Here is a 14,601-nt window from a genome sequence, read left to right as displayed (position 1 = left end):
ATTACGCTTAACCTTTAGCAGTCATCTTTAATAGTGTTTACTTTAATACGCGTTAAGTATAAAAGTTATAATGTAAATAATGACCGCGTTCACAGTCACCTGAACTTACCTGTGTTTAGGACTGAACACCTGCTTTAATGATAATCCACACAGTAAAGCACACTAACATGGAACTGCTGTAAGATATATACAGAGCACTGATCACTAATGATCACTAATAAACAATAATTAACAATAATAAACACTAATAAACAATAATAAACAATAATAAACACAATAACAAGCCGCGGCTGTGAACTTGAAGAAAGCTTTTCCGCTAACCCACCGACTCTGCGATCCCTGCAGCTGATTGGTCAATACCAGCCGTGAGCGTCTTCTGTACCGCTCCACGATTGGCTGTTAGAATCTCAGCTCCCGCCCTTACAGCAATGTACACACGTGAACAAAAGTGAAGACTACGATTGGGCGACAGCTGCGTCAATCAAGCGAAAGGCGGGTTCAAGCAGGAGGAACGAAACCTAAGCGATGAGAATCGGTTCTTCCAAGAAATGACGCTGTGAAAGTTAAAGTGCGTCACTGCGGGGGGGCATTTAATTATGTCCAGGGAGGCAAATACTGAGGGCTAATATTACTGATGATGTTCTACAGCGTATTATTATTATTATTATTATTATTATTATTATTATTATTATTATTATTATTATTATTGTTGTTGTTGTTGTTGTTGTTGTTATTATTGTTCTTCTTCCTTCTCTTCTTCTTCTTCTCCATATTCTTCTTCTTCATATTCTTCTTCCTCTTCCTCTCTCTTCTTCTTCCTCTTCTTCAGTTGCTCATAGAACCATCAGAACTATAAGTTGTGGAGTTTGACACACTGATTGTGCATGAAGTTCAGTTTGGGCCTGATTTAAAATTTACAATAATGTTAATTTCACCATCTTGGCTTTTGACAAAAATGTTTTTTGCTGTTCCTCCAAAAGATTTTGACCTATTGTCACCAGATTTGGTAGATATCACCATCTCCAGAGTAAGTGTTTACTAAAGAAGCAACATAATCCTGAATACTCCAAACAGTTTGCTTGTAACAGTCCAATGAATCTGATAGTGGTGCCACCAACCAGGCAGTGAGGCTGGATCTCAGCAACAAGTTTGTGCACTGACACAAAACTCGGTAGGTATCTTCAGGACCATGACCTGAGTTTTACATCAGTGCCACCTACTGGTCAAAAGCTTTAATAACATGCTATGAGTGCTTACCTCTAACTGCCATTATTGCGCCTCCTCAAAATCTTCATCAGATTTGTCTTACATCATCTTGACATTATGACATTATCATCATACATCATGAGTGAAACTGTTCTGTTCTGGCACCAAGATGGTGGCATGAACTTCCCCTTAATGTCTGCACAGCTGAGTCACGACAGGTGAAAACCTACAGTACCTCTTCCTGAAACACTCAAATTAACACTTATTTTCCATTTGTTTTATGTATTTATTAAATGTGCTAGAATTCCTGATTCTATTATATAAATAAAATATATATTGAACTAGTGGTGATGTTTCACTAATAAAGACTTTAGTACGGTGGCCGAGAAGTGCAAAACAAATTAACAAATCCGAAAACACATTAACAAATCCAAAAACACAACGACAAGTCAGACAACCCGGAAATGGTAGTGTATCGTTTTTGAATGGAAACTTACCGATCATTGGACAAGACACCTGTCACTCAAGATATACAGGTATGGAATCTTATGTGTAATGTGTAAAGTTCTCCGTTTAAATATAAGAAAATAACAGAATTAATCCACAGTAATCCATTCCATCCATCCATTCCAACTTTTCCCTGCGGCAGACTGTTGAACTTCATGTATACCTTGAGTGACAGGTGACGTGTTCCAATCACAAACTATACCAACCGCTTCCGGGTTGTCTGAAATGTCCTTGTGTTTTCAGATTTGTTAATGTGTTTCGTGCACCGATTCAGACAACCCAGAAGCGGTAGGTATAGTTTGTGAATGGAAACTTTGTGAATCACAAACTGGTATAGTTTGTGAATGAAAACTATAGAAGGGTCGGTAGGTATAGTTTGTGAATGGAAACTTACCGATCATTGGACAAGACACCTGTCATTAAAGATATACAGGTGAATGAAAGGTGTCTCGTCCGATGATGGTAAGTTTCCATTCACAAACTATACCAACCTCTTCTGGGTTGTCTGACTTGTTAATATGTTTTCGGATTTGTTAATGTGTTTTGCACTTCTCGGCCACCGTACTTTAGAGCACTTTTGTAGGTCACTCAATTTGTCTAATCTTATCTGTATTATCATTCAGTTATAGAATCAACAGGAATATTAAATTAACATTTATACTGGATCAGAGTTTTCTTTACTCCATGATGAATACATTTAAACTATTATCTTATCTGTTAGTCCACTGAGGAGCTTCAGTGACATCAGAGGTGTAATGTTCGCCGCAGTCGTGGGGCGCTGCAGGATTCGGACGCTGTCCTGTGTGTGAAATCACACAACTTTATTCACACACTGATCACGGGTGTGACTAGTGCACTTTGGTGTTGGTGTATTTACAGCATGTAAGCAGGTGGAGCTTTAACACCTGAGCCTCTATAGAACAGATAAGACGTTTATTTTTTCTGTTTAATGTTTAACTCGAGTTTAATTTGTTTATTATTTTACAGACTTTACTGACATTTACATTTAAGCATGTGACAGACTCTCTTATCCAGAGCGACGTACAGAAGTGCTTAAGTCTCTATCATTGATTACATGATATCATGACATAAGATAAGTATTTTTGTGTGTGTGTGTTTATAAAGATATATGCAACAAACAGGGAAGGAAGTGCTAGTTGAAGTGTTTCCTGAATAAGTAGATCATCAACTGTACTTTTATTCTATGTGAAAGTACTTTTTAAATATTACAGCAAAACAGAAAGCTTTAGCAATTTCACCGCAGCTGTCATGACACTGACGTCATCATTATTTAGTATTTAAATGACACATATTGTCTTGCTAACGGTGAAAAATGTCACGAGAGATTCTCTGCGGAGTGAAACGACAATCAACAGCTTCAAACTGCTTCAGAAATCTGGAATATAAATCTCTCCGTCCTTTAACATCTTAAAAACTAACCTACTTCAATGAATAAACACATAAAATATTTTGTGTGTTTGTTTATTTAAACTCTGTACACAACAGTTTGATTCTTCTGAATGAGGAATAAAGCATGCGCTGTTAGGAAACTAGTCAACATCAGAGTAATTAAACATCACGTAACTCCTCCTGAGGGGCACGGTGTCTTAGTGGTTAGCACGTTCACCTCACACCTCCAGGGTTGGGGGTTCGATTCCCACCTCCACCTTGTGTGTGTGGAGTTTGCATGTTCTCCCCGTGCCTCGGGGGTTTCCTCCGGGTACTCCGGTTTCCTCCCCCGGTCCAAAGACATGCATGGTAGGTTGATTGGCATCTCTGGAAAATTCTGTTCTGTTAAGCTGTCCTGCATTTGGGTCCGTTTTTACCCCCGCGTTCGTGACAGTGTGTGAGTGCGTGAGTGAATGAGAGTGTGTGTGTGTGCCCTGTGATGGGTTGGCACTCCGTCCAGGGTGTATCCTGCCTTGATGCCCGATGACACCTGAGATAGGCACAGGCTCCCCGTGACCCGAGGTAGTTCGGATAAGCGGTAGAAGATGAATGAGTGAGTGAGTGAGTGAGTGAGTGAGTGAGTGAGTGAGTGAGTGAGTGAGTGAGTGAGTGAGAGTGAGTGAGAGTGAATGAGTAACTCCTCCTATAAGATTATTCTTATAGACACATTAAAATAAATCAACATTTCAGGAAATTTTCCAGTTTCTTTATTTCTATTGCCATAAACACCTGAAAGTAACAGATTAATGTACAAAGTTCTATATATAGTATTATATACATGACATATAATTAGTATCATAGTGTTTCTGTTTCATTAAAAATAAAATCCAGTCATGTCGTTAATAAATTAATCATCCATTCAATTAAAAACCTCGACAGACGTCTTAAATGAGTTTGATCACCCGGCGATAAGTCATGTGTCCTCTGGGATTTTATTTCAGTACGCAGAAGAAGATCCAAAACTGGAAATACATCGACACGGAAGAAGATCAGCTTGATGATGAGATGAAGAAGATTTTAAACCCAACAACACACTATAGTGGAACATGACACGTTGAATTTAAAAGATTTTTTGTAAAGTCACAAAACTGCTGTGAATTCTTGTGTTTTCATCCTGAGGTCAAACAAGTCAAGTGATCTGTGAAGTCCAGAAATCTGAGCAGTGATTAAACAAAAACCTTCAAAAATGTATTTTACTGAATGAAAGTGTGATGACGTGTGTAAGAAATCAAAGGAAAATCGGCTTTGAAAATCATTATTAATGTAAAATAATCATTTTTATATTTGAAAGCTGATGGTTTCTTCCTCCCAGCTGTTCTGGTTCATAAGCAGATCTTCCTCCTGCTTCATTCTGTTCAGCAGATATTTAACTCCAGCTTTTGCGCTCGATTTTATCCCCGCCCCGAGGGCATATCCGGCTATGCCCGCGGTGCCGCCTGTGGCTGCCATGAGAGCGTCTGTTCCCAGATCCACGGCGCTCATCAGAGCTCTTTCTTTGGCTGTATCTGGGCAGCTCATTGAGGTGTAATAAACAGCCGTACCCAGGTTATAGAACGTGGAGACTACAGGAATCCACTCCACCACCTTATACACACGCTCCTCTTGTTCATTCGTGCAGTGTGCCTGAAGATAAGCATGCCTGCGCCAGCGTACAGGCCTCATCCTGCAGCTCTGAATCCAGCTCTCTGATTGGTTGGGAGAAGATGATGGCATGAGCCAGCTGCCGGGTCTGAGGATGATGTGGTACGACTCAGGGTTGGTGGGATCTTCCTGAGTCACACCTGCGCAAATAAATCCCAGATTTCGGCAAACACGCTTTGCTTTGTTCAGACGCTTCTTTCCGTGGTCAACCTTCTGACCTAATAACACTGTGCCTTTCATCCTCCGCCAGCCCTGACATTGCTTCTCCAAGCTAGAAACATTCTCTGCCAGCTGTTGGATGTTAAACATCATGGCTTGCAGGTGACGCACTGACTGACCGCTCGGTTTGGACAGAATGGTTTCGGAATTTAGATGATGCAGCGACGACTTTCTCATCAGAGCAACTATGTCCTCCAAAAGCTCCTGTGTATCCTCCCGTCCCAGCACTGTGAACAAGTTCCTCACCAGTTCCTCTGCTTCTGGTTCACATCCTGCAGACACCAGTACAGGCACCATGACTAAGCTCAGAAGTTCACCAGAAAACCCTGCGCCTTTCCAAGGCCCCGCCTCCAGCTCTGCGCAACTCAAATTCATGTGGAGATGAACAAGACCACGTAAAGAGTCCGCAAGCCCAGAGACCAGGAGCTGGGTGAGGTCACTGTGAGGTTCTTCATCTCGGATGGACCTCGATGCCTCTGGTGGGATTGGAGATGAGGACTGATGAATGATGTAGGAAAGGTCAGACCCATATCTGTTCTTGAAGCGAAGAGGAGGTGGAGCTTGAAAATGAGCCACATCAAACAGCAGGAAGTGGATCAGGAGCAGGAGGTGGAGTTTGTTAGCCCACATTGCTCTTAATGCTCTTAAATAAACAGAGTGAGAGTGAGCTGTATATTGGTGCCAGGAAATCTTCCAGTCATTTGTACTTCACTTAATGACTTAATGACTTAATGACTTAATGACTTAATGACTTAATTAGTTTGATCTGTTTAACAAATCGCTTTAAACTGTAAGAAAACCCTGAAGGACTCAGACATTTGAGCTGTTATTTGGACTTTGATTGGATCAGTTCATTATGATCATTTTATATCATTTTTATTTAACATTCTCTGCACTACTTTAATGTAGGTTGAGGTTTTTATTAACATTTTTCTCTGCAGCTTTTTGTTTGTTGAAATCCTTCATGAAGTGCAAATATAAATGACCTGATGTTATCTAGTTGTGGTCTGAAGCCAGGATCATAGTTCAGATCACACACTGGGGCATTTTCACTGTTCACATTCTGGAGCTTTTTAAATAAAGCAAAAATAATAACATAATCTACTTATTTATTTATATATTTGTTCATTTTTTTTATTTCAAATTGCATTAAACATTTTGACTATTTGACTAAGTTTACATATATAATTTGTCATACACTGGGGGAAAAGTTAAAAGAGTTTTGTAGTATACCAGAACTTCCCCTTGGGGTCCGGACAGCTGAGTCACTGTCTGTCAAGCGGCGGTTAAAGACCTACTTATTCAGGAAACACTACAACTAGCACTTCTTTCCCTATCTTCTGCATTTATTAATATAAAAATAATAAATAAAAACTTTTGACACTTTTTCATTGTAACTCTGAACAAATGTTTTAATCTCATGGTATGTTAAGTATGTAACTTAGTGATCCAGCATTAATGTATTCAATGTTAGAGATTTAAGCACTTATGTACGTCGCTCTGGATAAGAGTCTGTCACATGATGTAAATGTAAACATACCTAACTTGTTCATCAGTTTGACTTTAAATATTTCTAGACATTTAAACTGTACAAAATAAATAAATAAATAAATAAATAAATAAATAAATAGATTTTTATTTTCATACCTTAATTTCCACACTGTAAAAGTATGTGTGGTTTCTCTCTTGCTCACTCGTGGTGTCTCTGGATTTGTCTGGTTCTCTCTCTCTCTCTCTCTCTGTGTCTGTGTGTGTGTGTGTGTGTGTGTGTGTGTGGTTGGGAATGGGGGGTGGGATTCAGGAATTCACGTGGAGTGTCTTGTCCATTTTTTGCAAAGACACTCTGTTTATCCTCTCTTTCCCTCTTTATTCCAGTCTCTCTTTTTCTTCTGACCCAGATCTGTTATAGAAGCTCCTCTTTTTTGGGCTCAGAGAGAGGGAGTGTGTGTGTGTTTGTGTGTGTGTTTGTGTGTGTGTGTGTGTGTTGTGTGTGTGTGTGTGTGTGTGTGTGTGTGTGTGTGTGTGTGTGTGTGTGTGTGTGTGTGTGTGTGTGTGTGTGTGTGTGTGTGTGTGTGTGATAAATGAAGAGCAGTGATGAGTAATGGAGGTCATCTGTCTGCCTGCTCATTGAAATCAGTTACAGTGGATCATGAAGTTTGTAACTCTGGTGTCTGTAACTCTGAAATCTGTAACTCTGGTGTCTGTAACTCTGAAATCTGTAACTCTGGTGTCTGTAACTCTGAGGTCTGTAACTCTGAAATCTGTAACTCTGGTGTCTGTAACTCTGGTGTCTGTAACTCTGAAATCTGTAACTCTGGTGTCTGTAACTCTGAGGTCTGTAACTCTGAAATCTGTAACTCTGGTGTCTGTAACTCTGGTGTCTGTAACTCTGAGGTCTGACATTTGGACATCAGAAGTGGGACGTAGGAACAGTTGGTTGGTGAAACACCGCATTGCATTTACAGAGGAATTTCTCATAAATCTTTCCACATTTGTTCCTATAATCACGTCACTCAGAGCAACAGCAGGAAGCAGAAGACGAACACAAATGTCTTGAGGTCACATCTGTCTACACAAATCTTCAGACCACTCCTCCAGTTCCTCGTCTCCTTTAACAACTTGACTTCAACAGCTGGAGCTTTTTTTGCTTCAAAGTTCAGGTCCTTTTAAAACAGCATGCTTTCCAATCATTTTCTTTTCTCATTCTGATTATTATTTCTTCTCATTGAGATGTACACTGTGCTGAAGATTTGAAAGTATGAAACATGCTTCAATTAATGTTTGCCAAATATTACTGTCAACGTCCATAAATTCATGCAAAAGAAATATGTTTTTAAAATAGAAAAATGAAGTAAAGCATTTCATATATTTATATATAGATCACCAATCACCGTTTGTTTTCTATTCTTTGTGCTTTTTGCAGTAATAAGTCACTTATTCCATCCTTCATCATCCTCTTCATGTCTATTTCACAAATCCTCTCTTCCACTGCTTCAGTTGGTCTGTGTTTCTGTTATCTTGATGTAGACATTTTCAGTATTTCACACTTTTTTATGTAACCCATGTTGATATGTAAATAATCATGATGATTTATTGAATATGCAAATTATTCTATGATGTCATATGCAGAATTCTTGTCTGCGCATTATTCACTTTCACACTGATCTTCAGCCTTCCTGTTCTCTACATGTGAACACCCTGTAACACCCCCCACACACACACACATTTTTCCTGCTGTCTCTGTACTAAATTTAACACATCTGGATACCGAGACGCTCTGAGCAGAACTTTTATTTTCATTAACATTTGTTTTAACATTCATTTTTGGATCATTGATAAAATCCACATCTTGGAAATCTCTTTTGTGTAAATTAAAGGTGCATTTTCTCCTTTAAGGGGCTCAAACTTTTGCATTTATCGGTGTTTTTCCTCCTAAGATTTAAACCTGAATCACACACACACATTCATGCGGAATATTTCAGCCTCAGGACTGTTTCTTCGTTTGTGTTTCTATGGAAACAGAGGTGTAACTGCTGGATTTGTGTGTTGTTATGATGATGGGCTCTGAGCGAGAGAAACCAAGTGTTTATGAGCTTTGTGATTCTGTTATAATATCCATGTTTCCTTCTGTGCTTGGATCACGTGATTCATCACACAATTCCGATCTCCACTCAGACACTAAATCTAACTACAGAGATGTTTATGAACTAATTGAGGGGCAGGGCTTGTGAGTTTGTGCTTCATCAGCTTTGAACCAATCAGGTCTAATATGCAAATTAGATGATGTATTTTCTGTAACACCAGTGTGACTGTGCCAGACATTATAAAGCCTTATGTTTACTACATAATATATTAGGAAGGCATATTATTTGTACAAACTTTATTCCAGGCATCATAAAGTCTCATAGCATGCTAGTTAACATTCAAATCTTATCTATTCTTCTGCATAATCTGCCATGACTGTGACTTTCTGAAGATTAAAGAACCAGGCATTATAACATCTTAAACATGCTACATAACTTGTTACGGATTTGTTTAACTTTATCTTTGTAGAGCTTAATGACAAACATTATATATGCATAGCCTTATGCATGTTACATAACATGGTACAAGTGTATATGACTTTTTACAGGCATTATAAAGTCTTATAATATGTTTATCAGTGAAACTTTATACAATACATAACATGTTATAATTGTCATGAACGCGGGATAAAACAGACCCAAATGCAGGATAGCAAAAATAAACGGGGTTTAATAAAAAAAAGACACGAAACATAAACACAGACTAGCGACAGGACAACAGGACAAAACAACAGTAGATTCCGCGCTGCCTAAGGCAATGCGGCACAGATAAATAGACAAAGGTAATGACAATGGGAAACAGGTGCGTGGAGACGGGAGGAGCTGGGATGTGGTAGCTCAGTGGGTAAGGTGTTGGGCTACTGATCGGAAGGTCATGGGTTCGAACCCCAGGTCCACCAAGCTGCCACTGCTGGGCCCCTGAGCAAGGCCCTTAACCCTCAGTTGCTCAGTTGTAAGTCACTCTGGATAAGGGTGTCTGCTAAATGCTAAAAAGGAGCAGACAAAGGTGGGGCAGACACGTGACGAGGAACAAACAAAAAGCACATGGCCAAAGTCTGAGTCCTGACAATAATATGATGAAGTCACACACATATATACACAGTGGTGTGAAAAGGTCTTGGCCCCTTCCTGATATTTTATTTTTTTTGCATGTTTGTCACACTTTAATGTTTCAGATAATCAAACAAATTAGAATATTAGTCAAAGATAACACAGGTAAACACAACATGCAGTTTTACATGAAGGGAAAACAAAATGTAAACCTACATGGCGCTACAAGTGTTAGTCCCCCTGTTAAAACATAACTGTGGTTTATCACACCTGAGTTTAATGTCTAGCCACACCCAGGCCTGATTACTGCCACATCTGCTCACTATCATTAAATCACTTAAATAAGACCTGACTAAAAGTGAAGTAGACCAAAAGATCCTCAAAAGCTACACATCATGCTGAGATCCAATGTAATTCAGGAACAAATGAGAAAGAATGTAATTGAGATCTATCAGTCTGGAAAAGGTTATAAAGCCATTTCTAAAGCTTTGGGACTCCAGTGAACCACAGTGAGAGCCGTTATACACAAATGGTGAAAACGTGGAACAGTGGTGAACCATCCCAGGAGCGGCCGTCCGACCAAAATTACCCCAAGAGCAGCGACGACTCATCCAAGATGTCGCAAAAGACCCAACAACAACATCCAAAGAACTGCAGGCCTCACTTGCCTCAGTTAAGGTCAGTGTTCATGACTCCACCATAAGACAGATACTTGGCAAAAATGGTGAAAAGACAAAAACTGCTGCTGAGCAAAAAGAACACAAAGCTCATCTCAGATTTACCAGAAAACATCTTGATGATCCCCAAGTCTTTTGGGAAAATGCTCTGTTGATGGATGCGGAAAAAGTTGATCATTTTGGAAGGTGTGTGTCCCGTTACATCTGGTGTAAAAGTAACACTGCATGTCAGAAACAGAACATCACACCAACAGTAAAACATGGTGGTGGTAGTGTGATGGTCTGGGGCTGTTTTACTGCTTCAGGACCTGGAAGGTTCACTGTGATAAACAGAACCATGAATTCTGCTGTCTACAAAAATCCTGAAGGACAAAGTGTGACCTTCTGTTTGTGACCTCAAGCTGAAGTGAACTTGGGTTCTGCAGCAGGACAATGATCCAAAACACACCAGCGAGTCCACCTCTGAATGGCTGAAGATAAACAAAATGAAGACTTTGGAGCGGCCGAGTCAAAGTCCTGACCTGAATCTTATTGAGACGCTGTGGCAGGACCTTAAAAAGGTGGTTCATGCTCAAAAACCTCTCCAATGTGGCCGAATTACAACAATTCTGTAAAGACGACTGGACCAAAATAGCCACTGGACTCAGCTGTAACAGACTCACTGTAACAGACTCACTGTAACAGACTCACTGTAAGTTATCACTAACACTTGATTGTGGTTCTTGTTGCTAATGGAGGACCAACCAGTTATTAGGTTTAGGGGCAAATACTTTTTCACACAGGGCCGTGTGGGTCTGGATTTTGTTTTCCCTTAATAATAAAAACCTTCATGTAAAAACTGCATGTTGTGTTTATTTGTGTTATCTTTGTCTAATATTTGCATTTTTTTGATGATCAAAAACATTAAAGTGTGATAAATGTGCAAAAAAATAAAAAATCAGGAAGAGGCCAAGACTTTTTCACACCACTGTGTATATATAAATATGATGAATGCATGTATTATTATCTGTTTATTCTGGATATTAGGAAGTCTTATTAATGCTGTATAACCTGGTGTTAATTCATATGTAATAAATGACAAATACAGGCCTCATATGAATTGTTCTAATTTTTTATGATAATCAATAAGCTTTGAAAGAACTTTTATGAGTAGAGTTTATGAGAACCTATAAAGTGACCCCTAGAGATTTTCACCTCATAGTCATGACGCTATGTCACCTTTATTCCTTCTGGATCACACCATCACCTCTGACTCACTGAGAGAGTTCCAAACGTAGGTTCAGGCACCTGGAGAATCACGGAAACATGTGCAGAGATCATTAACGTGCCCACTCACTAAGCAAGCAGCCCAAAACACACGGCGGCGGCAAGACACGTCTCAGGAAACAGACACGTGTGAGGAAGCAGAGAACTCACAGAGAACCGTTAGATGAACTGAGACGTCACGACTCAGAGAGGAGGAAATCAAGAACCAAGGCTGCATTTTCTTTCTTGGGTACTTTTGCTTATTGTATGACACTTAATAAATGTTGAGCTCATCTGTTGAGCTGCAGAAAGTATTGGTACCCCACACATGCACGCTCGCACACATGCATACACACACATAGACACACATGTGCCCACACACGAAGACACACGCATGCACACTCACACGCACAAACGCACACACGTACACACACACACCGGTGGTTTACAACAGATCATAAATCTATCCTCACCGCTGGGAGCTGAAATATCCAGACCCACAATTAATTTCCAGATGCAGCAATTAAATCGTGATCTAATCGCAGTCTAATATGTTCAGAGTCTCAAACTGCAGCATAAATCTGCAAACCTCCCAGAAGCAATTTTTAGCAGTTACTGATGCTGCAATAGAAAACATGAAGCTAATGTGTTGATGTTATTGTGGAAACTTCCTCTTATTGTTTTATTTTCTTCTCTTATTTACTGCACTGTATAGATTTAACTTAGCAACATAAATACGTCATGTCAGGAAAAAGATCTGTGTGTTTAATAAACTGCAACCAAACCCATTAGCTAATTGCAGCTTGATCATTTTTATGGTTTTTACACCTACCAAAAAGCAGAAAAGCTTCAAGTTGTTTTTAATGACCTATGTGAACTTTCACAGGCTTCTTACATGCATTATAAAGTCCAATGAGTAAAATCTCACTTCACATGCTACATAACTGGTTATAGGCAAGGCAAGGCAAGTTTATTTGTATAGCACATTTCATACACAGAGGTCATTCAAAGTGCTTTACATAGAAATTAGAAAACAGTTTATAAGAGAGAAAAAAAAAGTAAAAATAAGAGACATACGATAAAATCATAATAAAAACAAAGAACAATTAAAGAAAATAAATGTGATTTCAATAAAAACAGTTTAAAATATGTTAAAAAGAATAAAACAGGAGTAAAAGTGATTAGGGGGGCACGGTGGCTTAGTGGTTATCACGTTTGCCTCACACCTCCAGGGTCGGGGTTCGATTCCCGCCTCCACCTTGTGTGTGTGGAGTTTGCATGTTCTCCCCGTGCCTCAGGGGTTTACTCCGGTTTCCTCCCCCGGTCCAAAGACATGCATGGTAGATTGATTGGCATCTCTGGAAAATTGTCTGTAGTGTGTGATTGTGTGAGTGAATGAGAGTGTGTGTGTGTGTGCCCTGCGATGGGTTGGCACTCCGTCCAGGGTGTATCCTGCCTTGATGCCTGATGACGCCTGAGATAGGCACAGGCTCCCAGTGACCCGAGGTAGTTCAGATAAGTGGTAGAAGATGAGCGAGTGAATGATAAAAGTGATTAGGATAAAAAGTGCAGTCAGTGTGAAGCAGCACAGTGCTCATTTAGTAAATACAGAGTTAAACAGATGTGTTTTTAATCTTGATTTAAAAGTGTCTACTGTTGAAGCACATCTGATCTCTTCTGGAACCTGATTCCAGCTATAGGTGGCGTAATAACTAAATGCTGACGCACCTTGTTTTGAGTGAACCCTTGGTATCTCTAACTGACCTGATCCTAATGATCTGAGTAGTCTGCTTGGTTTATATTCAGTTAGCATATCTGTAATGTATTTCGGTCCTAAGCCATGAAGTGATTTATAAACGAGTAACAATACTTTAAAATCTATTCTAAATGGAACTGGAAGCCAGTGTAAGGACCTGAGGACTGGAGTGATGTGCTCAGATTATTTGGTTCTGGTCAGAATTCTGGCAGCAGCGTTCTGTATGAGCTGCAGCTGTCTAATGGTCTTTTTGGGGATCCCAGTAAGGAGTCCATTGCAATAATCCACCCTGCTGGTGATGAAAGCATGGACAAGTTTCTCTAAGTCCTGTCTTGAGACAAAACATCTAATTCTGGCTCTATTTCTGAGATGGTAGTAAGCTGATTTGCTTATCGCTTTCACATGACTATTGAAATTAAGGTCAGACTCTAAAATTACACCAAGATTTCTGACTTTATTTTGTGTCTTTAGACCCCTAGAGTCAAGGTGTGTGTTAACCTTGAGAGTTTCATCTTTATTTCCGAATACAATGACTTCGGTTTTGTCTTTGTTTAACTGGAGGAAGTTTTGACGCATCCAACTGTTGATTTCATCAATGCACTTACGTAGAGAGTCAATGGGGCTGTAGTCATTAGGGGACAGGGCTAAGTATATCTGGGTGTCATCTGCATAGCTGTGGTAAGCAATTTGGTTCTTTCTCATTATTTGACCAATTGGGAGCATATACAAATTAAAGAGAAGCGATGCAAGAATCGATCCCTGTGGGACTCCACATGTCATGGATGTCCACTCAGATTTATGGTTACCTATGTTCGCATAGTAACCTCTCCCTTTTAGGTATGATTTAAACCATTTGAGGACCATCCCAGAAAGCCCTACCCAGTTTTCCAGTCTATGTAAGCGTAGACTGGACGCATGAGACAGTTTACAAACTCATGCCAGGCATTATAAAGCCTTGCGCATACTTTATGACGTGGTATAAAGACATATATGGTGTAAAGTCACATGTTTCATAAAACGTTCTGAATGCATAGGATTACGATCTGTTCAGTTATGAATGCTGGCATTATGAAGTCTTATTAACTTATTCATGTTTAATACACATTTATACAATTACTCAGTACTTACTGAGTGTAAGAATAAAAGATGTAGAAAACCGTATAATAAGAATTAATTTTAATCATATTGAGATGATTCTCTCTCACACACACACACACACACACTGAGCCTCCCAGAAGTTACACAGTGCTGTTTTTCTCACTCACAC

At 39.5% G+C, this 14,601-nt stretch overlaps 1 protein-coding gene across 3 annotated transcripts in view; it reads right to left on the bottom strand.

The window, feature by feature from the left end:
• Positions 1–6,787, bottom strand: part of stat2 (signal transducer and activator of transcription 2) — a 25,561-nt gene extending 18,774 nt beyond the window's left edge. The window contains exons 1-2 of one of the 3 annotated variants that reach the window (XM_060867342.1): positions 276–323; positions 110–176 (exon numbers count right to left, since the gene is read on the bottom strand). The gene's annotated coding sequence lies outside the window, so the exon portion shown is untranslated. Of the gene's footprint in view, positions 1–109; positions 324–6,669 lie in introns of those variants that run through there. The other 2 variants (XM_060867343.1, XM_060867341.1) reach the window with 2 other exon arrangements.
• Between the last annotated feature and the right edge of the window lie 7,814 nt (positions 6,788–14,601).

Source organism: Tachysurus vachellii, chromosome 4, assembly GCF_030014155.1.
Source record: "Tachysurus vachellii isolate PV-2020 chromosome 4, HZAU_Pvac_v1, whole genome shotgun sequence".
NCBI classification, from domain to species: Eukaryota; Metazoa; Chordata; class Actinopteri; order Siluriformes; family Bagridae; genus Tachysurus; species Tachysurus vachellii.
This window is presented reverse-complemented; position numbering and strand designations above follow the sequence as displayed.